Source organism: Pseudonaja textilis, chromosome 8 (assembly GCF_049901715.1).
Source record: "Pseudonaja textilis isolate UNSWEBS1 chromosome 8, rPseTex1.2, whole genome shotgun sequence".
Classification (NCBI taxonomy): Eukaryota; Metazoa; Chordata; class Lepidosauria; order Squamata; family Elapidae; genus Pseudonaja; species Pseudonaja textilis.
Window position 1 is genome coordinate 2559994 of NC_141997.1, and position 25500 is coordinate 2585493.

At 35.4% G+C, this 25500-nt stretch overlaps 1 protein-coding gene across 1 annotated transcript in view; it reads right to left on the reverse strand.

Annotated features, from left to right (window-relative positions):
- IL1RAPL1 (interleukin 1 receptor accessory protein like 1) overlaps positions 1-25500 on the reverse strand; it is a 1645997-nt gene that overhangs the window by 116092 nt on the left and 1504405 nt on the right. The gene's annotated exons all lie outside the window — the stretch shown is intronic.

The window sequence follows — 25500 nt, forward strand, 5'->3', positions numbered from 1 at the left end:
CTGGAGACAATGGATCCCCCGCAGCCCTACCCAGACACAGGCACCCCTGATGTGAGCTGGCCATGTCCACTCAATCAGCTGTGACAACCCTGGCCATGCCCACCCAGCCCCCTGTGGTCAACCATAACTCTGATGCATCCCTCAATGAAATTGAGTTTGACACCCCTGGACTAGAACATTCTGTTCAGTGGTCAATACTCAGGTAAACAGGCATACAACCAGGCAGAAAAAAAATCATATATCAGACATACAACCAGGAAGAAAACAAACATCCAAATAAGGAATTTGTAAAGAGTACACACCTCCAAAAGGTGAATAGATTAGCACTTCTGGTTTGCAGGGCTTTGGAGGCAGCAGGAATCCACGATCGTGCACGGTTTCTGCTTGCACTCACCGCTGGAGTGCCCCGAGCCAGCCGGCTTCGGAGCTAAGACACCCCGTAGAGGTGGTCAAAGATAGGGGAGACCCAGCAGGGTTTGAAGGGAGCCGCACCTCCCCTCCTCAGCTGGCTTAACTCCCTTTTCCGAAGGTGGTAGAGCAGCGGTCAGAAATGGCCGCCACAAAGAAGCACTCATCCGGAAAAGAATGTGCAGGAGGAAGCTAAGAAGTGAAAGTTTTGGCTGACCGGGATAAGAAGCAACATTCAAGATACCCTGGAATTTAATTTTTTAAAAAAGATACATCCCTCCCAAAGAAGATCCGGAAGCAGCGAATGAAAGTAAAAGGGGAAAGTTTGTTTTTTCTCACTCTCCTTCCTTACAGTGACAGCAGATGAATGAGAAATCAGAAAAACCCGCTTTGGCATCAGCAGGTAATTAAACTGGAAAATAAAAGCCAAGGGGACAATAAAGATTTCTGATCACTGAAAAAACTTTTTTTCGCTGTAAGTGGGAAGGGAGAGGAAAAGAATAAGAGTGGGATTTGGCTGGAGGAGACTGCTTGGAATTTAAAAGAATCTAAAGTTAAATTGTAACAAGATTTCTAAAAGATACATTTTAATTGGAACTTTGTAACTGAATTATAATCCCAGGAAGAGAAAGTGAAAAAAGATGAAAGTGTTAAATGAAACAGCTTCTGTGTATTTGGACTGCTTGGTGACTTTGGGACTTTTGGAAATTATATTTCAATGATTAAAAACACTTGGGTGGTTGTTTAATTTTTTTTTTACAATGGCATCACTTGTGGATGAACTGAAAATGGAATTCAAAAAATATAAAGAAGAGGAACAAGAAGGGAAGGGCTCTTTTGGCTCCCTTTTTCATTTTTTAGAAATGGCGATTTCTACTTATGAGAAACTACAAGAACAAGAAGATTGGGACAAAGAAGAAGCCATCTTTAATGGACAAATAACTTTATCTGGGGAAGAAAGGGGAAAGAGGGGAAAGAGAATAGAGAATTTAAGACCTAAAAAAACAACCAAAAAAGGGAAAAATAAGGTGAAAAGTGGATATAATGTTAGAAAGCAACAGAAAAGAGGAATACAGAAGAGGGAAATGGAGATGGAAAGACAAGGGAGCAAAAAGGGCAGAGTGAAGAAGCAAGGGGGGAAGGAAGGGAAGAGAAGCTACAAAGGTTTGAAACAAGATGTAAAGAAACAGAATTTATTTAGAGATAATGGGTAAAAATATAACTGAAAAAGAGATTCTGCAAAGGTACATAAGACTGTATTGTTGTATTTGTATTAGAAATAATGTTAGAAAATTGGAATAACATATGATTATAAAATGGGATAAAATATTCAATGTAATTCAGCGAAACTTTTTTTTCTTGAACAAAATAAATGAAATGAAATATAAGAGAATTGAATTAAGAAGGAATGGGAACATTTTAATTACATAATGTTTTAAAATATAAGTGAAATGGGGGGCGGGGGGGGGAGTAACTACGCAAAATTTATAACTGTTCCCATAGAAGCATGATACCTATTTGAAAAGGAATGTGTAAAATGTTTAAGATTTAAATGAATATTAATTTTAATGATAGAGTTCAATTGGTATGGATTGTTGTTTTAATTATATTATATATTTATAATTTTTTCTTTTCTTAAAATAGCTTTAGAATGTACTAAGCAGAATCCGAATGAAAGTTATGTATTATATTAAGTGTTAAATTTAGGGGAAAGATATAAAGGCGTCATACTCCAATCAGTGATAACAGGAGAAATTTTGTGTTAATGAGAAAAGATAATAGACAGCTGAAACAGGACAGACAAAGGATACAAGTATAATGATTTAAATTAAGATGAAATAAATAAAATAGAATTAAGAGAGTGAAAAGAGGGGGGAAGCTATATTAAAAATGTAGAATGGTAATAAGATATGGAATGGTAGATAAAAGTGAGCATGAACTGGAATTTATGTCTGTACGAAGAGATGTAACCCGGGATCAAGCTGCTTTCAAAAAAGATGTTTTATGTTTTTCATGTTTTGTGTTTTGCTTGTATATGTTTGTTTTCTTAAAAATTAATAAAAAATTTGGAGAAAAAAAAGGTGAATAGATTAGAGAATAGATAGACTGATTATGTACCATCAAGTGTTCTTGGATCAGATTCAGAAGGCAGTTCCTCCTCATCGCTGACCAATTGCATGCTTTCTCCACCTGAAGCCTCAGGGCTGTCCTGCTATAGCTGTGTTTCAGCCAAATCACTCTCAGATGGCTGCTTGGAGCCATTGACAACTCCCCTCCAGACATGCCTGGAATTGGTTCATCCTCCATCCTTACCTTGAATCCTCTGAGCTGACATCTGGAGAGGTATCTGGGGAAGCCTCCAGGGGAGCCATCACATTATTGTTTCCAAAAATACATTTTCAACATTTGGCAAAACCACAGCTGAGAGAACTAGAAATATTATGCTTCTGTGACTATGCACATTTTCATGTTCTATGGCTATAATGCCATTAGCTATCATTTATATTCTAATGATAAATATAGCATTTATAACAAGGGCATTATGCATCACTGCACAAAATGTCGACTCACAATGTGAGTCCACTGTGGATGTTCCAGAATCCATTTCCTAGGCAATGTTTTAAAAGTAGACCAGATAACATTGCCCCATGTAAAATATCGATATTAGAGAACACAGAGAACTAATAGATAATAAATGTAAGTTTTTGATATTATTTTTTATATAAAGTCACTCTTGACTTATGTTTGGGGTAAAATAATTGATTAATGACTTATCAGTGTGAGCAAACTCTTTGCCTCTTAGCCGCATTATTTACTTGGGGAAAAATCAAAATCATTATATGAAATGAGGCTTCAAAAATGAAGATACACTTGTGCTTCTTAATAAATTGGATTTGGATAAAGGCTGTTTAAAATGAAAGATGGGGGGAATCGCTAAAGTTGGAACCATCTTTGTTCTGTAGTTTCAATAGAATGGAATAGAAGAATAGCATCAGATATCCAGTGTCGATTTTTGATGTCAGTCCTGTGTTTCTGTAATTAGTGAACTGTTTTCCAAGCTCTACTATGACTTCTTTCCTCCACTAGAGGACAGTGTCTATATTTAGAAGGAGTCAGCCATTTATTTTTAATCTAAAGAAATGGTTTAGTGTATAAACTCTAATTAAAAACATCAGCATTTGAATAACCTGCTAGTTGCAGTTAGCAAACAGTGGATGTTTTGAGCCTGAGTAAAATGTCACCTAGTATGAACAGCCTAAATTATATTTGTACCATTTAGTCATACATGTGACAGTATCTTGCAATGAAATCCACATTAATTTCTTACTATTGATGATTCATCACTGGTAGACCTTTATTTCTCCTGAAGTGACAATAATAAGCAGAATATATAATAAAATGTCATTTTAAAAATATCGAATATATTTTTCAAGCTTCTCATGCTAGATAATCTTACTCTGAATTAATATCCTGAAATGTCTTCAAATGAAGTTTGCTTTCTGATTACTGTTTTAATGCAATTTTCTTGGAAGTGGCTTGCTACTATCTTCCTCCAGGATGTTTTTTCAACTGTCCAGTATAGACCTAGAATTTCCAAGAAGTCTCCCATCCAAATAGAATCCAGAACTTATGAGATCAGCCAAAATTGGCAGGTGCTGCCATGAAATTCTAAAAATATTGGGGGAAATATAATTTTAAGTCATTTGACAAGAATAAATAGTGGATCACCCATATTATAGTACACATATTAAAACAAAGTGGATGAAATCATGAAACTTGTTGCATTGGTTGATCCTTTAAACCAGGATATAATAAACCACTTGCATTGGTTGATCCTTTAAACCGGGATATAGTAAAGAGTGAAGTTTACCAAAATTGAAGTTTTACCTGCCACATCATATCCCCCCTCTCTTTCTCTCTCTCCCTCTTTCAACTGATTAATAATAACAACTTTCCAAATCATTTTTTAAAATTAGTTTGGGTTAAAGACATGGTCATTTTACAGCTACAGGAAGAAGGATATTCAGTTGCTTTCTACATATCAGTCACCATGATTGGAATGGGACAATTCATCATGATAATGTGAAAACATGCGAATAACTTTGTTAGATCAAGTCTAGCATATCTAGTTAGATTATTTAACAGATTAACAGAGTTGGAAGGGACCTTGTAGGTCATCTAGTCCAACCCCCTGCCCAAGCAGGAGACCCTACAATATTTCTGACAGATGGCAGTCCAATCTCTTCTTGAAAGTCTCAAGTGATAAAGCTCCCACAACTTCTATTCTATTGGTTGATTGTTCTCACAGTCAGAAAGTTTCTCCTTATTTCCAGGTTAAATTTCTCCTTGTTCAGTTTCCATCCATTATTCCTTGACTGCCCTATAGGTGTTTTATAAAATAGCTTTATCCCTTCCTCTTGGTGGCAGCCCCTCAAATATTGGAACACTGCTATCATGCCTCCCCTTCTCTTCTCTTCACTAGAATAGCCATGCCCAGTTCCTGTAACTGTTTGTCAGCCTCCAAGAGGGATAATTGGGCTTTGTCAGGGAAGGCTGTGGACAGATCACAAAAACCTAGAGGTGTTGAAAACCCCTTGAAAGCTGTCTCCCAAGCAACTTTGTTGGGCACAATACTTTAACTGGTTTAACTTCTCATTAAAATACTTGGGCGGGGGTGTGTGTGGAATTTTATGGCTGGCACTTTATCTAGATTGCCCCAGTATAATAGCATCTGACCTGAACTGAAATGTTCTATTGTTCCTACAAAGCAACTGGCTGTCCCAGTGGTCAACCATAACAACACAATAGCAAACAATAGATACAAACTCAAGGTTAATCGCACCTAACTTGATTGCAGGAAATACGACTTCAGCAACAGAGTGGTCAATGTCTGGAATACTCTACCTGACTCAGTGGTTTCTTCCCCAAACCCCCAAAACTTTAACCTTAGACTGTCTACTATTGACCTCACCCCTTTCCTAAGAGGTCTGTAGGGGGCATGCATAAGCGCACTAACATGCCTACCGTCCCTGTCCTATTGTTTCTTTTATTTTTTTATTTTTCTTATATGTATCCATGTATTCATAACTATTTTTTTACTTATACCTATTATCTTATAAGCAATTGACAAAAAAAATAAATAAACTACAGCCCAGGAGAAGTGATGATTTAACTGAACTAAATGATTTAACTGAACAGTCAAAAGAAGGTTTAAAATTGGATGATTGGTTTCTAAACACTCAAATGATTGTACTATTCATGATGGCCTGGCATAGATGAGGGTGAAGTTATATCTCCCTGCTAGCCTTAGCGGGGGCATCCTGAAACATGCCCATGATTCAAAAGTTTCTGGGCCTTTTGAATTTGTAAAAACCCTACATTTAGTCAAATGGCAGTTTTGATGGTCATCTTTTGAAAAAAGATATAGAAGCTTATGTTGCTAGTTGCCCTTTTTGTGCTTTAGCCAAACAACCTCCTGATTAACTTGCTGGTCTGCTACAAAATGTGGCTGGGCCGAGTGCCCCATGGAAGGAAATTTCCATGGATTTCATTGTGGAATTACCTGAGAGTGGGGGAAATACAATCATTTGGGTGGTTACTGACCTATTTTCCAAACAGGTACACTTTGTACCCTGTGCAAAGATTCCCTCTGTGAAAACTTTGGCTAAATTGTTTATTTTACATGTGTATAGATTACATGGCATTCCTGAGTGTATAATTTCAGATAGGGGGATTCTATTCACTTCAAAGTTCTGGAGGGAATTTTTAAAGTTATTAGGCTCCACCCAGGGCTTAAGCTCCAACCACCACCCACAAACTAATCTTGTGAGAGAACTAACTCAGTATTGAAACAATACTTTAGATATTATTATCAGCAAGATGACTGGTCTGATCTATTGCCTTTTGCAGAGGTAGCTTACAATAACTCCATCCATTGTAGCACTGGTTTCACCCGTTCAAAGTAGCTACTGGTCAGGATTTTGTACCCATCACAGAGCTACCACAGGAGAAATCCAAATCCCATCATTGGCAGAGTGGATAACCCAGCTCCAGTTACCTGGCCATGCTCATCAAGTGCATAAAAAACAAGCAGACAAGAATAGAATTCTACAAAAAACATACCAAGTGGGGGATAAGGTCTTCTTGTCAACTAAGCATTTACAGATTACCCAAAAGTCTAAAAAAAATGGGACCTAAGTATGTTGGGCCTTTCCCAATTGTCCGGGTTGTGAATCCTGTCGCTGTGCAGCTAGAACCGCCAAAAACCCTTAGAAGGATCCATCCTGTATTTCATGTTAGTTTACTGAAACCTGAACATACTTAGGGCCCCTAGACTTGTACAAGCTTTTCGATCTAAATATCTTGACAAGCCTTGATGTACTTTTGTACATATTGTTTCATCTGGAATGTTTATTTTCCTGTTATTTTACTATGTTTTTTTTTTCCAGGGCTAACACCTCTTTTGCAGGAGGGCCGAATATCAGCCTCCAATAATTCTTCCTGACATCTTTTATTGCTTGACTCTTGCCAGCTGCCATGGAAATGGGGGGAGAGGAGGGATAATTGGGCTTTGGGATAATTGGGCTTTGTGGGGGAAGGGTGCTGGAGGTCGAAGTTGTATGTACTGTAAAAGATGGGACGCTTTCCTGCTTTCTTTTTCTTTTTAATAAACTTTATTAGTCTTTTATGTCTTTTAAAAACAAAAAGATAACCATTACATTAACAGTTCTATGACATCAATCTCATACATTTCTATCTTTTGTGCATATTTACAAATATATATAATTTGTGCAAATATATACCTTTAATCTATAAATTGCTTATCTTAAATTTCTTCATTTTCCTTTTCTTTTAAACTATATTTTATTAAACTTTTATTACATTAAAAACATAAATAAATAAACAGCAATTTGTAGTGATTCTCTTACGAGAATAATTTGCACATTATTTACAGATATTAAATTATGCATAATTACATTCTTATTTTATCTATTACTTATGGTTAATAACTATCTGTAATCTATCTCCGTTCTATCCAGTAATACCATTGTTCCCACACCTTACAAAATACCGATGTCTCTTTATCTTTTAAACTCAACGTTAATTTGTCCATTTCTGTGCAGTTCATAATTTTTTGTATAACAAGTTTCTCTGAGAGTATGCATTGCTGCTTCCAACATTGAGCAAAGGCAATCCTGGCAGCAGTTAATATGTGTAATAATAAATATTTTGTACTCTTTACATATTTTTTTGAAGATCCCCAATAGGAAGAGTTCCAGTTGTAGATCTAATTGTTTGTTAGTAATTTTCTGTAGCCAATCTTTGATTTTAAACCAATATTTTTGAGCATCTGGGCAGGACCACCTCATATGGTAGAATGTTCCCTCTTTTTTTTTACATTTCCAATATACAGGACTCATTTTATTTTATTTGTATTTCTATTGCCAGAATTCTTCCTTTTGGGTCTGCAAATACTAAGTTTGCCTTTAACTCTTCATTGGTATAAACAGCTATTCCTTTCTTTTTTTCATGGTCTGCAGCAGCCGTAAACAATGTCCCTAATTTGGGGCAATCTAGATATTTTTCATCTGTTTTTAGTATGTGTGTTTCCTGTAAACATATAATAACTGCATTTTTATTGATTTATATTGACTGTTTCCTAGTATGATTTGATTGCTGATTGTACCCTATGACTATCATTAACTGTTGTACGTTATGATTCTTGATTCTTAACGAATGTATCTTTTCTTTTATGTATACTGAGAGTATTTACACCAAGACAAATTCCTTGTGTGTCCAATCACACTTGGCCAATAAAGTATTCTATTCTATTCTATTCTATTCTATTCTATTCTATTCTATTCTATTAACTTTGCCAAAATCCCTTTTCTTTTTGTCGCTCAGTTTAAGCCATTTATGTTAATAGATAAAAGTTTCACTTCTTTTTCCATAGTCCTAATTGTGTCTAGTATTTTGTCTCCTGATCGCTCTTATTTCCCTTTGTGTTCTATTCATTGGTTTAGGGTCTTCTCTTTCTTGTTGTTGCTGATTAATTTTTTTTTCTGGTTCTTTGTCTTTATTTTTTTGTTGGTCTTGTTCTTCTTCTTGAGATTTTGAGTCTAAATCTTCTTTGCTGCTTGGATCCTCCGAGCCCACCAGTTGCTCATACAGTTCTTGTGCTTTTTCCAGAGTGTCTATTTTGATCTTCCTCTCTTCCCAAGTAACCAGCATCCCTTCTGGAATCAGCCAATGCAATAAAATATCTTGTTTGTTCAACTGTATAGCCAAAAATTTATAATCCCTTCTCTGCTCCCTTACTCTTCTCCGGATTTGTTTGAGGATCTGGATCTCCTTTCCTTTATATACTATTGCTTATTCTCTGGATATCTTATATATTATATCTCAAGCTTTCCTTCCTGTAAATTGGATGTGGACCTCTTTTGGAAGTTTGTTTCTTCTCACATAACTCGTACTAACCCTGTATACGTCACCCATTTCTTTTAACATTCCCTCCTTATCTCTATCTAGTGCTTCAGCCAAAATTTCTGCCCTCACTAGTGCCAAGTCCTCATCTTTAGTTTCCACTATGTTTTGGAATCTTAAGTACAATGCAGCTTTATCCATTTCAATATAGATTAAGGAGTCCTCCATTTCTTTTCTCACTATTTTTATTTGTTGGTCCACTATTTCTAGCTTCTTCTCTGTTTGTTCCATTCTTTTCTCTACTTCCTTGTTTTTTTATTCCTTTCTAATGCTTGTTGAATTGACCCTACTTTTACATTGAGTTTTGATGTCTGATCTCATTTCTGTTTTTAATTTCCCCCTTCAGCTCATCAATGTCAGCTCTTGTTTCTGAGTGATTCTTTACCATTATTTATTGGATTTTAGCCATCGATTCTTGCAGTGTGAGTAACGAGGTTTGAATATTGACATTCGAAGTGGTATTTTGTTTCTCAGCCATCAGCTTTCCTTCTATTGTTTTTTGGGTCTTCGGCGAAGCTGTTGCTGAGAATGTTGCTGTTGGTGTGGTTTTCTTTCCTGTCTTAATTGTTGTGGTTTTTATAGTGGTCATTTCTTCTAATATCTCTTTCTGTTTTTGAGGACATTATAAACATTGTCCCAACTAGGCAATAAACAACTTGAAATTATTTTGCTTAAAAGTTAATTGTTAGTATAATATGATACTTATTAAAAATTTTATGGTATTATGTTATTGTACGAGGTCTCGATGTTCAAAAAGGAGGGGATGTTTTCCTGCTTTCTGCTCAACTATAGCCATTTATTTTTTCCAGGCCAACATGAACTGTCTTGGCATACCAGATGTGTGAGATGCCACCTGAAGATGTAACCGACATGACATTATACACACCTTGGATTGGATGTCCAGTTTGAACTGTTGGGGGAGGGGACTTCAGATAACTTTCAATATGTAATTTCTACGCCTATTTTCCTGAGATCTTACTTTCCTTTTGTTGCTTTCACTTCAAATTCAGTAAAAGTACTTTTCTCTATTTTAATGGAGTCTAAGGTTTTCTTTCTTGGATTTTGAATGGAGGCACAGCCAATACGATTCTTCATATGTTTTAGTCTCCAGTCCCCTAATCATCCTGGTATAGTCAGTGTTATATCTCATTTGATGGTCTACTAAATCCATTGAGGAAGCCACAAATAGTTTCTCAGAGCAGCCCTTCACTCCCACTGCTGCTTCCATTCACCTAACAAGTAGCTTGGGTTCCTTCTATGCCTGTAATTCAAGCCTGAGATCCTAAGTGACAGCTACTATATTATGTAAATCCGTGGGATGTAATGTTTTTCATAGTACTAAATATAAGTAAGCCACCCAGCAATATATAACATATTTATTATTCTGCAAAATTGATCATTTTCATTTTAAAATCTTTTTGGACTGATGTGATAGTGGCTTCTTTATGGACAAAATCTCATGACAGTCAGATATCATTTAGAAATCTATTACAGTAGAGATAATAAGGTCCAAGATTGCCCAGCCTTATCAATCTTCAATGTTGCAAAAATATTTCATAGAATAACTTCATTTAAGTATTATCTGAATGCATGAAATTCATGTATAAATAGGTAGTCAAACCAAATAATTCTTTTTTGCCCAGATAGAGACAAAACATTATTGTATGGTATTCAGCTTTGTTCGGGTATTTTCCCACATCATTATAGTTGTGCTTTTAAAGTTGTAGCAATGTTTTGGCAGAATTTCATCTGCCATCATCAGGCTTCTGTATAGTGTATAGTGTATAGAACACTATACAGAAGCCTGATGATGGCAGATGAGATTCTGCCGAAACATTGCTACAACTTTAAAAGCACAACTATAATGATGGGGGAAAATACCCAAACAAAGCTGAATACCATACATATAAATACCCACGAAAACTTAAGAAAACAAAACATTATTAGACTATACAAGAAACTAATGGAAATATTGTAATTGTAAAGCTCTCAACAAGATTTTTCACACTATTCTCCAAAGTAATTCTCCAAAGTATTACCAACATACAAACTCAAATATAGTAAAGTTTTTGGGAATGTATTTTTAGATTAGTTTTATGTTCAATTTCCAATTTCAGGATAGGTTTTCATATATTTCTACTTGTATAAAATAAAAGAAAGATTTTCATATACACTTTTCCTTAATATATATATATATATATATATATATATATATATATATATTTATTTATTTATTAAACAAACTTAGGTAGTTAAAATCTATTTACTGGCTGCAATACTGCTGAAGACTTTTACATTTTTTTTACTTGAAGTCAAAAGAGTCACCAAACTATACGTACCACTAATAACCCCCCAAACCAGAAAAAAACAAATTACCCATAACAATAAGGAAGTTCCAATCCAAAAAGAAATCTCTTTGGTGAAAAAACAAAACTGGATACATAGCCAACTTTAAAAGCTGCTACAAAAACTCATGCCATCAGATAAAGACTGAATGCAACAATTATCACATAAAACAGGAGGAAAACCTTCTCCACACAAAATCTACCCATGCCTTCTATAATTTTGTAAACAAAAAACTTAAAGACTCGAGATCCATCCAACCCCTAATAGGACCTATGGGAATGACTGTAATGATGAAACCATTACAGCCAATCTCTTTAACACATTCTTTGGATCATTCTTTGTAAACAGCATTGGCTCATGCCCAATAATTCATAGTAGAACCACAGACAACTACAATGATTTAATACATATCAATTTCACAGAAGATAATGTCGAAAAAGCATTGCACAATCTAAAACCACCTCTAACTATTGGACCCAACAGTCTATGTGCCTACTTCCTAAAAAGCTATCAACTGCCATAGCAGAACCTCTAAGCATAATCTTTGAAAAATCTTTCAGGACCAGCTCTTTGCCCAATCTATGTTCAATAGCCATGGTCATCCCCATCTTCAAAAAGGGAGACCCAGCCTTGTTGAAAATTACAGACCACTCTCCTTATGCAGCATCATCTGCAAAGTCATGGAATCAATTATAAATTGGATTATCAATAATCTATTACCCTCCACTTAGAGGCAAACAATCTCCTTGTAAGGCCCAGACTCTCTGCCCATCAAATGGTAAGAATGAACTTCTGAAAACTGGGTATTTCACAAGGAATTTTTTTATTGAAAAGGAAGTTATCCAGGTAATAGACAAAGCAGGGTCTAATATGCCTCCAGGCATGCAGCATAGATAAAGGGAGTTGAAACCCCACCCCTTAGTCTGATGTGGATTTCGTCAATACAAAGAAGCAACATGTTAATTCCCCCCCTTTTTTTCTGGGAATGTAGTTCAGAAAAGTTTCCCAGGAAGTTTCTTTTGGAGCTGGAATTTTTATGGCTTCTTCTCCTCTTGCTATCTCTCTAAGAGGTGACAAGTTTCCAGGCATCTGGGCTCCAATCTCCAGTTGTATATCATGTGCAAGTTATACAGATTCAATACTAGACTTAAGATATTCAGGTTACATCAAAAAGGATTACTTGTACCAACTCCCCCACTTTCTTCTCCATTGAAGAATGGCAGACACACGGATCTGACACTACTTCCTAACAAACAATTGGTTTCAGAAAAAAATTGTCCTGTAATCTGCAACTCGTACACTGCAAAAACATATGGACTACACAATTCTATCAAGGCAAAGCAATAGATAGAGATTAGAGAACAAGAGGATAAACAATTTTATAAAATTTGGGACCTTTTCTATCAATGGTTGGATGATAAAATACAATAATAGAATATTTAGAATTTTAGATAATAATAAATATATAAAGAGATTTTTTTTTCTTTTTTATTTGATATCACATTTATAAAATGTCTTCAGGATAGATTTGGTATGATTATATGATTTGTTATAAAATAAATTAAGTAAATTATAGTTATCTCGCAAAGTATGAATGAATAAAACCATAGTCAAATGATTGTTTAATAGTGATATTAGGGTATATAATTTTTGATTGATAATATGAGTTATTATGTAATGTAACTGTAATTGAGACTATGAAATGAATGCACAAAAACTGGTAAACCAACCGACACACTGCTTGTATATTTATGAAAGAAAGCTGGATGTTTTTATGTTTTGTTTGTTTTGTTTGTCTTTAAAAACTAATAAAATTGTTTCCCCCCCAAAAAAATAGTGGTGTCCCCCAAGGCAGCGTTCTAGGACCAACTCTCTTTATACTTTACATAAATGACCTTTGTGATCATATTAAAAGCAACTGTGTTCTTATCGTGGATGATATAAAACTATTCAACACCACCGTCAATGCAGCTACACTTCAAAAAGACCTTGACTATGTGTCAAACAAGTGGCAACTTCAAATCTCAACAAACAAATGCTCTGTCTTACATATTGGCAAGAAAAATAAAAAAATAAAAAACAAGCTGGACAGACAAGACCTTGTAGATGACTCTCACTCTGTCAAGGACCTTGGAGTTCTCGTCTCTGTAAGTGCTAGAGCCCACTGTAGCCACATTGCCAAAAAGGCATTAAGAGTTGTTAACCTAATCCTGTGAAGCTTTTTCTCCAGTAATATTGTACTACTAACTAGAGCATACAAAACATTTGCTGGACCAATTCTTAAATGCAGCTCATCTGTCTGGAGTCTGCACTGCATATCGGACATTAATACAATTGAGAGAGTCCAAAAATATTTCACAAGAAGGATCCTCCACTCCTTTACTCGCAACAGAATACCCTAGGCCTCCAAACTTGAAATTTTAGGCTTAGATAACTTAGAACTATGCCACCTTTGGTCTGACCTAAGCGTAGTACATAAAATTATCCATTACAATGTCTTACCCATCAATGAGTATTTCAGCTTCAACCTCAACAATACATGAGCACACAATAGCTACAAACTTAGAGTAAACTGCAAAAAACTTGATTGCAGGAAATATGACTTCACTGTATTGGTGGTCAATGCCTGGAATACTCTATCTGACTCTGTGGTTTCTTCCACTAACCCCAAACACTTTAACCTCAGACTCTCTACTGTTGACCTCACCCCATTCCTAAGAAGTCTGTGAGGGGTATGTATTAGTGCACCAATGGTGCCTATCGTCCCTGTCTTTATGTTCTCTTTTATTCATATCTATTTCATGTATTAATAATCATGTTTATACTTATATATATTATCAAAAGTATACTTGACAAAATAAAAAAAATGCAACTATCAGAAGGAACTGATCAGAAGGAGAAACCACAATATAAAGTGAATAACAAAGAAATCAACAAACCATTTAAAATGGTACTGAACACCTTTCCTCTCAATAACATGTGTTTTCCTAAATCACACCGTGCTAGTTCCATTAACATTCTCAGCAAAGTGCCTGAAGAAAAACCAGGTCTCCACTGCTTTTTAATGAGGTTCAGAGCCAACATACAGAACTTTTCTTTTTCTATCATCTTCTAATTTACAATTATAACCAAAGTTTTAGGTGTCTGGTCAAATTGTGAATTTCAAGAAATTTCTAAGTAATGGAAGCTGATACAAACTCTATATAATGAAAAGATAAACATAATACTTTTTTGAAAATTTGAATGATACTAATTATATGAAGTTGTTAATAGATTCAGATTCAAAATATCTGTTGCTACATATACATTTATATGGCTTGGGAACTAAGATAAATTTATTTATTTAGCTTATCGCAAATACATGGACTTATAGTGGTTTAAATGTTAATGTCCACCCAGCCATTCAAGGACAGGGTCCACCCAGCCTTCAAAGACAGGGTGGTCTGTGTTGAAAAAATCAGACATTGGGCTGGTGTAAGCTCTTGATGGACATTTGGACACAATGTGCTGGCAGTATTTCCAATATTTTGCTGATTTATCTTTTAAACATCGTTGCCAGCCTTGCTGGCACAAAATGCCATCTCTAAAACATTTTGTATAGGTTCTCTTTGTATGGGGTTGACATTGTTACCTCATAATTTCTATCCCATAGTTTCTGCCAGCCATCAAGTGCTATTGTATAACCAAAATTCTTTGTTAGTGATTGGGGACAAACCCCCAAGCAGAGTGTGCAGCAGCAGTCAAGCCAGGCAGCCAAATGAGAGAGGCTGGGCCCAAGAGTATACACATACTGGAGACAAAAACTGTTTGTAGTTTTAAATAGTTGTTTAATCCATTCATAGTGTAAGCATTGTCAATCAGTCCATATGTCATTCACAAATATATCCATCCAGTAACTTAGTCCATTAACTAGTTAGTACTATGTCCTTATCTGCTTGTTGAGATATCTTCTCCTCCCAATACCTTTCTCTCGAAGACAACGCTGAGTATTCACAGGATATCAGCTCACCAAGGAAAATAGTCCTTTTGTTCAGCAGAAAAGGTATCCAGCACAGTAGCCAGCAAACAGTAACAAGCAGATGTCTCAAACAGGAGTAAGCAGCAGGCAGGCAGAGAGCAGAGAGACCAGGAGCAGCAGCGCTGTTACGTTTCTCTAAACTGCCTTTTTTTGCCGCTTGTAACCGCACCCTTAATTATCTAATTACATTGCAGTTTGGTGCTTAAAGCTACAAACACTTAAACCTTGGTTTATATATTTATTCACCCAAACCTAGTTGGTGTATCAATATACCCAACATTCTCCCCTTTTGGGTGAGATAAATATATAATACCCTTACAATCTAAACCCATACTTTTCACAACTCTCTAGGTGCTTAATGGCACCTTGGGCTTTAGTAAAATTATCAGCTATATTGTCCTCCGACATGCAGTACTCCAGCTGTATCATTTTACTCTTTACAGATTGTCTAACGTTTAGGTACCTTAAATCCGTATGCTTGCTCCTAGTTTTTACTGCAATATTTGTGGCCATTTGAATTGCTGCCTGATTATCTTCATGTACAATTATAGGATAATTTACAGTTATACCCATATCATTCATCATTTGTTTATACATAATTAATTCAGTACATAATAGCGATAAACAGGAGAATTCTGCCTCCATAGTAGACAAACTTATATGCTGTTGTCTTATTGACTTCCAACCTATTAATGTCTTACCCAGCATTATGGCTGTTCCTGAAGTCGACTTTCTTGTGTCTCTTTCTGATGCAAAACTAGCATCTGCATAAGCACTCAGTATGAGATCACCTTTTGGTTCTAGATACAGTGCATGGTGTAATGTTCCTTTAAGATATCTTAAAATCCTCTTTAATGCTATCCAATGACATTGAAGTGGATCATTATTATGTCGTGCCAGTTGATTAATACTATAAGCTATATCTGGCCTTGACCAATTGTTAATGTATGATAAGCTACCAATCAAAGATTGATATAATACCTTATCAAATTTGGGACTTTGAGCATCCATTTTGCAAATATCCTGACTCATTGGAGTCTTTGCAGGCTTACAAAGTTCCATCTTATAATCTATTAGCAATTTAGATATCTTATCTTCCTGAGATATCTTAAAACCTTTCTGTGTTTTCAGTATATCCAAACCTAGATATTTCTTTATCTCCCCTAATTGCTTGATTTTTATTTTCTTGGCTAATGATGCTATTATTTTATTTGCTTCATCATTAGTCTCAGTAATCAAGGCAATATCATCAGTAAACAATAATAATAATATTTTCCCATTTGTCTCCCTTTTAAACAGACATGGATTGGCTAAACCAGCTTTAAACCCTATATTGTTTAGTTCCTTTACAATATACTGGTTCCATTCATAGCCTGATTGTTTAAGACCATAGAGGCTCTTCTTTAACAACCAACAATCATTATTATTTTCACCTTTAAATCCAATAGGCTTTTTCATATATACAGTATGTCTTAGTGGAGCGTGCAAGTAAGCAGTTTCCACATCTAGATGGTTAACTATATATTTCTTGCTTGCTGCCCACACTAAGGCTGCCCTTAATGTTGCTGCTTTAAGACTAGGTGCAAATACCTCATCATAGTCATTGGCGCTTTGTCTAAAACCTTGGGCTACTAATCTTGCCTTATGGATTATGTTTCCATCTTTATCAGTTTTTATCTTAAAAATCCATTTGCAGCCAATGGGTTTTATATCAACAGGTAATCTCACATTTTCATAAACTTTCATATCCTTCAAGGATCTCAATTCCTTATTCATTGCTGCATACCAACTTTCCTTATCTTTAGAAGGATACATTTTTATTTCATCCACAGTATATGGAACTTTATTAACCTGGCACACTGTGTTAGCCTGGTATCTATCAGGCGGTCTAGATATTCGTGTAGTTCTTCTGGGAATTACAGGGCTTGTATGAGGACTTTTTAGAATTACTACCTGTTCATGTTCCTCAGCTTGCTCAGCTATTTCTTCCTTTATGGGCTCTATCTCTTCCTGTACTTCTCTCTTTACTTTATTTTTAAAGTTACAGGGATAATTAATGGGATTTCTATAGGATTCAATAATTACCTCTTTATTGTTATCCTGTTCTAACTTATCCCATCCTACGTGCTCTAGAAATTGGGCATTGGCACTACATAACAGATGTGCCTTTCTCCCAAAATCTATATGCCCTATTGTTAGCTTGGTAACCAACGAAGAATAATTGTTTAGCTCTGTGTTGCCCTTTATGCCTGAGTTGTGTAGGGATATGCACCCATGCTGGTGCACCAAATGTGTGCAGGTAACTCAGATCAGGCTTCCTGCCATGCCAAATGGTGAATGGTATTTCACCAGTAGTTGTGTTAACAACGTTGTTCAATATGTTATTAGCACACATTGTGGCCTCCCCCCACAAAGAATCAGGTAATCCAGAATCAGTTAACATTGTTCTAACCATTGCCTGTAGTGTTTGGAATCTTCTCTCAATAAATGCGTTGTGTTGTGGTCTGTATGATGCAGATTTCTTGTGCTCTATTCCAGCTACCTTTAATCTATTCTGGAATTTGCTGTTAACAAATTCCGTACCATTATCTGTCACCAGGGTTATCAGTTGCCGTTTAGTCTTTCTTTCTGCAAATTTTAACCAGTTGAAGAAATGTTGATATGTTTCAGTTTTGCTTTTCATTACGTAGCAAAACCCATATCTAGAATAATGGTCCATAATGCTCAGTATATATCGAGCACCCCCCATACTGGGTTTCTTTGGACCTATAATGTCTGCAAATACTACTTCTAAAGGTTCTTTAGTTTTGAAACCATTTAGCCTATTTGCAGGCAATATTTTACTCTTATCTTCACAGCAGACATTACAACGCAAATATTTATCACAAGGTTTTAACCTTATTCCATCAGATAACTCTACTGTACGTTTTAGCATTTTAAAATTTACATGCCCCAAACGCCTATGCAATAAATGGATACATTCATTATGGGGCTTTATATTGTTAAATACAGTCTGTGCCTCCCCTTTCTTACTATCATGTAATACATACAATGTTCCATTTAAAGCTGCAGTTACCCTTTTGTTATCTTTCTCAATTATGCAATTATTATCCTTAAATGTAATTACATAACCTAGTTTGTCTAATACCCTTACAGAGAGTAAGTTCATCTTTAACTGTGGTACATACAACATTTTTATATTCTGGTTTAAGCATGGACAGTATGCAATACCTTCACCCTTGGCCTTGAGGTTCCAACCATTGGCAAGTGATATATGTTGAGAGCTTGTAGACATTTTTATAAATTTTGTCTTATCTCTCGTGATGCAGTGGGATGCACCACTGTCCACCACCCATAAATCATTCTTCACATCACAGTTGCTAAACATGGCTAGTTCAAAGGATTTCTTTGGCTTTTTTACATTCTGGCTTTTTCCTTTTTTGCAGAATCTTGCCAAATGTCCTCTGCCTCCACAATTAAAACACTTTTTAATTGTGTATGCCGTCGAAGATAAATTCTCTTCCTCCGGGTGCTTTACTTTACTAAGTTGGTTTTTTCCAAGCTTTGAAGATAATTTCTCTTCTTTATTAGGTTTATCTTCTCTCAGCTGGTCACGTTCACTCTGAGCTCCTACACTGTCCCGAACATATATCTTCTGAGGTTCTCCCAGCAGTTTGCAGCATTTTCCTCTCCACGGATATGGATGAGTTGCTGGTCAGAGAGAGTCAGTCCTATGATGCATAAAGCCTGCTCATTCTTTCGTTTATAATCTTGTATCAGTTTATCATCCTCTTCATCATTAGGATCTAAGTTAGTCACATCTGGTGGGTTTGTTATTATGTCCCACAAACCTTCTCTTCGTAGAAGTAAACTACATTTCATTGACCATGAAACATAGTTTGTTCCATCTAGTCTGGATATCATGGACAGATTTGGCAAATTTACTTGTGCCATTGCTCTTCAGATATATAACTATTTAAAAAACTAATGAAAAACAGTTTGTTTTTACAGTAATGTGCAACTCACATCAAAATCTCACTGCTATATCCTGGTTAGTTAGACTGTGCGCACTGGGCCCATAACCAATGTTAGTGATTGGGGACAAACCCCCAAGCAGAGTGTGCAGCAGCAGTCAAGCCAGGCAGCCAAATGAGAGAGGCTGGGCCCAAGAGTATACACACACTGGAGACAAAAACTGTTTGTAGTTTTAAATAGTTGTTTAATCCATTCATAGTGTAAGCATTGTCAATCAGTCCATATGTCATTCACAAATATATCCATCCAGTAACTTAGTCCATTAACTAGTTAGTACTATGTCCTTATCTGCTTGTTGAGATATCTTCTCCTCCCGATACCTTTCTCTCGAAGACAACGCTGAGTATTCACAGGATATCAGCTCACCAAGGAAAATAGTCCTTTTGTTCAGCAGAAACGGTATCCAGCACAGTAGCCAGCAAACAGTAACAAGCAGATGTCTCAAACAGAAGTAAGCAGCAGGCAGGCAGAGAGCAGAGAGACCAGGAGCAGCAGCGCTGTTACGTTTCTCTAAACTGCCTTTTATTGCCGCTTGTAACCGCACCCTTAATTATCTAATTACATTGCAGTTTGGTGCTTAAAGCTACAAACACTTAAACCTTGGTTTATATATTTATTCACCCAAACCTAGTTGGTGTATCAATATACCCAACATTCTTTACCCATGCTATCATTGTCTCCTTTGCTTGTTTCTCTTCTAGTTTAATGCCCAATAGATAACCATACCATTTTTTATCAACTTTTTTCTATTCCTGTTAATATCTTATCAAATTCTGTCAATTCTTTATGTAAGCCATATGTTTTAACATCTTTTTTTATATCATGCCTGTATTTGCAAGTATGAATACCATATCATGTCTATCATGTCTATCCCTTGTTCACCCAATTCCTGTTTCTCACCCCTTTCATTTAGAATATCCTTATATTTTGCAATATTTCCCATATTAAAAGTGTTCAGGTGGTTAAGTACTTCCATTGTAGAAAGCCAGACTGGTACTTTCAAATAGTGCTGTTCTCTAGTTTTCTCCCATATTAACAGTAGAGCATTTCTTATATAGTGCCTTTGAAAGTAACCATGTATCTTATTTTTCCAATACCATAAAAATGCATGCCAACCCAGTTGTAAATCACGCCCTTCCAGAGTCATCAATCTTGTATTCCTTAATACTATCCATTTTTTCATCTATGATAATGCCGCAGCTTAGTAATACAGTTCCCAGTTAGGTAGTCTAAAACCCCCTCTCGTTCTTGCATCCTGTAACATTTTAAAGCTAATTTTTGCTTTTTTAACCTTGCCAGATAAATTTCAATATTATTTTATTAAGGTCCTCAAAATATTTTTCCCCAACTTTATCGGGACTGCTTGGAATAAATATAGTAACCTTGGAAGTATATTCATTTTGATTTTGCTACTCTTCCTATAAGTGATAGTTGCAAACCTTTCCACTTTCCAAATCTTTCATGATTTGTTGCAATAATTTCTGATAATTACTGTATCTTCCTTAATGTATCTAGCTGTTATCTTCCTTAATGCATCTAGCTGTGAAGAGGATCCCTAAGTATTTTATTTTCATAGTAATCTCTTTATTAATTCCTTTTTTAAAAAAATCTGTAATATTCTTCACTAGCATTTTAGTTTTTTTCTCTATTCATTTTCCAACCTGCCACTTCACCATATTCTTCTATTTTCCCTAACAGTTTGGGTCCTGTTTCCAGTGGATCTTTCAAGATAAAAACTAGATCATCTGCAAATACCTGTAGCTTATGCTCTTCCTTTTTTATTTACATTCCCTTTATCTCACTATCCTGTCTAATATTTCTATTTAATACTTTCAAGGTCAGAACAAATAGCAATGGTGACAAGGGGTATATTCACATTTTCGATCATATCACCATTTATCATCACTTTTGCAGTTTGTTTATGATATATTGCTGCAATCATTTTAATAAATCTCTCCCCAAATTCCATTTCTTTTAGTTGTGCCAACATGAATTGCCAGCTCATGTTGTCAAAGGCCTTCTGTGCATCTAAAAAGATCAACGCCATTTGCTTCTCTGAGTGTACTTCATAATATTCCAATGTGTCCAATATTATTCTCATATTGTCTTTAATCTGTCTCTTAGGTAAAAAGCATTTTGGTCTGGGTGTATAAATTAGTTTAAAATCTCTTCAGCCTTTCCGCTATTATTGATGCAAATATTTTATAGTCTGCATTCAATAATGATATTGGTCTAAAGTTTTTAATCTGTTGTAGGTCTAAATCCTCTTTTGGTATGAGAGTAATATATGCTTCTGTCCAAGAGTTTGATATCTTTTCTTCAAGCAACACTTCATTAAACACTTCCAACATCGGGATGCTCAAAGAGTCTTGCAAGTCTCTATATAATTCTGCTGGTAGTCCATCCAGCCCTGATGTTTTACCATTATTTAGTCTTTTCATTGCTTCTATCAGTTCCATCATTGTTATCCTTTGTTCTAGTGTTTTTTTATTGTTTCTGGTATTGGTGGTAGTTCAACTTTTTATAGGTATTGTTTGATTTTATCTTCTGAAATTGTCTCTTTATCATATAGTTTTTCATAGTATTTTTGTATTATTTTCCTTTTCTCTTCATTACGGTAGTATGGAGCTCCCGCCTCATCTATTACTTGATGAATCTGCTTTTTTTCCTTCTCTTTTTTCAGTTTATATGCCAGCCAACTTCCTGGTTTATTTGCATTTTCAAAGAAAGTTTTGTTTAGAACTTTTGATTTTTTGTGCTAATTCATCTTTTTCCAATAAATTCAACTTGTGTTTATTAAGCTCCATTTGGTATTTTATATTCTTTTTTTTTGTGGGTCTTTCTGTAATTCCATCTCTAGTCTTTTATAATCTTCCAATTTCTTTTATGCTTGTTTCTTTCTTTCCTTTTGTTCCTTTTTCCTGTGTATGTTATTGTTAGTCCTCTGATATATCCCTTTGCAGTATCCTATACATTTTGTAGTGAGTATCTTCTTTTTTATTCTCTTTTTTTAAAAAAAATCCAATTCTTTTTCCATAAACCTAATATATTCTTTCTCTTTAAGTATTGTTTGGTTCATTGTCCATCTCAGTTTCTTTTTTTGTCCTTTCCATGTAGCTGTTATCGGACTGTGATCTGCCCAGGTACCTATTTCAATATGTATCTCTTCTATATTCGTTCTTAGCTCTGCTGATAGCCACATCATATCTATTCTGGACTACGATGCATGTCTTTGTGAATAAAATGAGTATAGATTTTTCTCAGGATAAGTCTCTCTCCATACATCTTGGATGTTTAATTCCTCTACCATTCTAAAAAATGCCTTATGTTTTCCTCACTTTTTTATTTATATTTCTAGTTTTATAGTCCAATTCCAGGTCCACAATTGCATTAAAATCACCTATTATACTCTGAAACTCCAGTTCTATTATCTTGTGCAATTTGTCATAGGAAACATCTTGATTACAATTTGGTGCATATATTGCTACTAAAAGGACCTGTTTATCATTTATTGTTATTTGCACCATCAAGATCCTCCCTTCCTCATCTGTAAAAATCTGTTTGGCATTTTTGTCTCTTTTATATCCAGTGCTACCCCTCTCTTACTTTGTTGTGCAAGGGAGGCATATAACTTCCCAATTTTGGAGTTTTCCAGTACCTTATTATATCACTTTTATGAACTTCTTGTAGGCAAATTATATCCAATCTTAACTTTTCTAATTTGTTAAAAGTTCTTTTCCTTTTTATTACTAAGTTCAAGCCATTTATGTTTATTGACATTAATTTTACTTCTTCCAGATTTACTTGTAAATAGGATTCACCATTCTAGTCATTCTTATCTCTCTTGCTTCTTCTTCTCTTATGGCTATTACTTTTCAATCTCTTCCCTTTTCTCTTTGTCACATCTCTTTTGCTTCGACCACTTCTTCCTGATACCTTTCCTCTCTTTCCTCTTTCCTCTTTCACTCTCTTCCTCTCGTGGTCCAAAATAGTGATCATAAAATTGCTCTGCCTTCTCTATTGAATCTAGCCTATGTCTCTTTTCCTACCAGATTACCAATATCTCTTCTGGTATCAACCATCTAAAATTTACTTCAGTTTAATTAAGTGTTTTGTCAGAAATTGGTATTGCCTTGTTAAATCTCTGATTCTTCTTGCTATTTGCTTTAAAACCACTATTTCTTTCCCCTTATATACTTTAAGGGGTCATCTCTCGCCTTCTGAATGATCTTTGTTTTTACTACTTTTTTTGTGAATCTCACATGGACTTCTCTGGGGAGCCTATTTCTCATTGCATACCTCATGTGCACTCTGAAGATCTCATCTATATCTGGCAAAATATTTTCTTTAGTCACCTCCAATACTTCTGCCATTAGCTCTGCCATTATCTCCCTTTTCTCTCCCTTTTCTTCTTCTATGTTTTGGAATCTCAGATAATAATCTGTGTGATCCATCTCTAATATCACTATTGTTTTCTCTTCATTTCTATCTGCTAATGTCAATCTATAATCAAGCTCTCCCACCCTCTTTTCTATTAACTCACCTTTCTCCTCTACTTTTTGTATATGCTGATAATTTTTCTCCATCATTTGTGGGAAATTCTCTATCTTTTTTTCTACTTTTTCTATTTTCCCTTCCATTTTCTCCATTCTTTCTTTCATATCATCATGCATGGCTTTTATCATAGCTTTTAATTCTGTTTGTGCCCCATTTGCCTTATCTTGCTGCAATAGAGCATCCAGGGTTCTCCGTCCCACTGGACTTGAGTTTGGCGATGACGTAGCTGAGGATGGTGCTGACGATATTTTCTTCATTTTCAAATATTTCCAAGTGTCTCAATAATTATAATCCACTAAAGGACCAATGTAGTTCCTCTTCTGATTTCTGTTTTCCCCCAGTGGGTCCCAAGAATTTATAGTTCCAGTTATAAAAAATTGTAATCCAAATCTCAAACCAGGTTTTTATCACTCTTTTAGTCTTTTAGTTTCTTTTCTTTGGGTTCTTCAAACCCTAATACATTTTATGTAGAAAATATATCCAAAAAGAAAGTTTAAAAATTGTAATCCAAATAGGCCCATCATGCCTGAAAAACTCATCCACCAGCTGTTTTACATCTGAGGAAAGAGCTCAAAGGCAAAGCCAGAACACAAATAAAAAAGGAAGGAGATAGTCACTTTCTGTTATTTTTATCTGCTGTTTTATTTGGGCTCCAAGAGCTGCACTTTCCAAGCAAAAAAAGGCAAGGAAACAAAAGAAAACACAGTATCTCAGTGCTTCACTCTCTATTTGAAGTTTTTAGTCCAAACAGCAGCTGCTCATCTCTTTATTCTCAAACTCCAAGGTTATATTTACTGTCCATATTATTCTGTAATTTCTCCTTGTAGTTTTGACTTCTACCTTTAGATGGCACTGTTGCTCTGCTTCTCCCCTTCTTCCAGTATATTATATAGCCAGTTAAAATTGTGAAGTAAATAATGAAGTTTGTATATATTGGCAAAAAGAAGGGGAAAAAAACCAAAAACTTTCCCAAAATTCTTACTTAATATTATCTTTGAAATACCAGTCCAGTTTTCTTAATATAAATTCTTATCAAAAGTCTTTCAATCAACTTCCTATACTAATTAATAGTGGCACTTTCGCTTTCCTTACCGCTTTCTTCTGGAGGTGGAAAAGAAAAAAGAAATTCCACCTCCCCTTTTATGCCTCACTCCCTTAGATGCAATCCCAGGGCTCTCTCTTGTTTTAAATCTAAATAGTTTGGAAAATCTCTCACCAACTCGATCACATCATATTCTGCCTTTTACTCTCTTCCAGTAGCTCTCCCCGGCTTTGTAGTGATGTACAATAGCCACCTTCCCAGCTGTCAAGTTCAGGGGCTTTCCTGGGCCGATCAAGGAGATTGCAGATTCCCTGCACTCACCAGAATCTGCTCCCACCTTTTGTCATTCCTCTGAAGCAATTTAGGTCAATTTAGGACCTCCTGGAAGCTTGGATTTCAACAGTCTCACCTCAATTCTTCTCTGTCTTTCTGTCTTGGCATTTACTTATCTATAATGAAATTTGGTTTCTGCTGGTATCATTTACTATGAACTGTTAACAAAAAAATGAGACTTTTATGTAGCAGAAAGCATATCCATGCTGGCATTTAATTTGACAAAAGACTCTTCTGTGATATAAATCTGGAAATTCTACCTAAGTATATTCAGAAA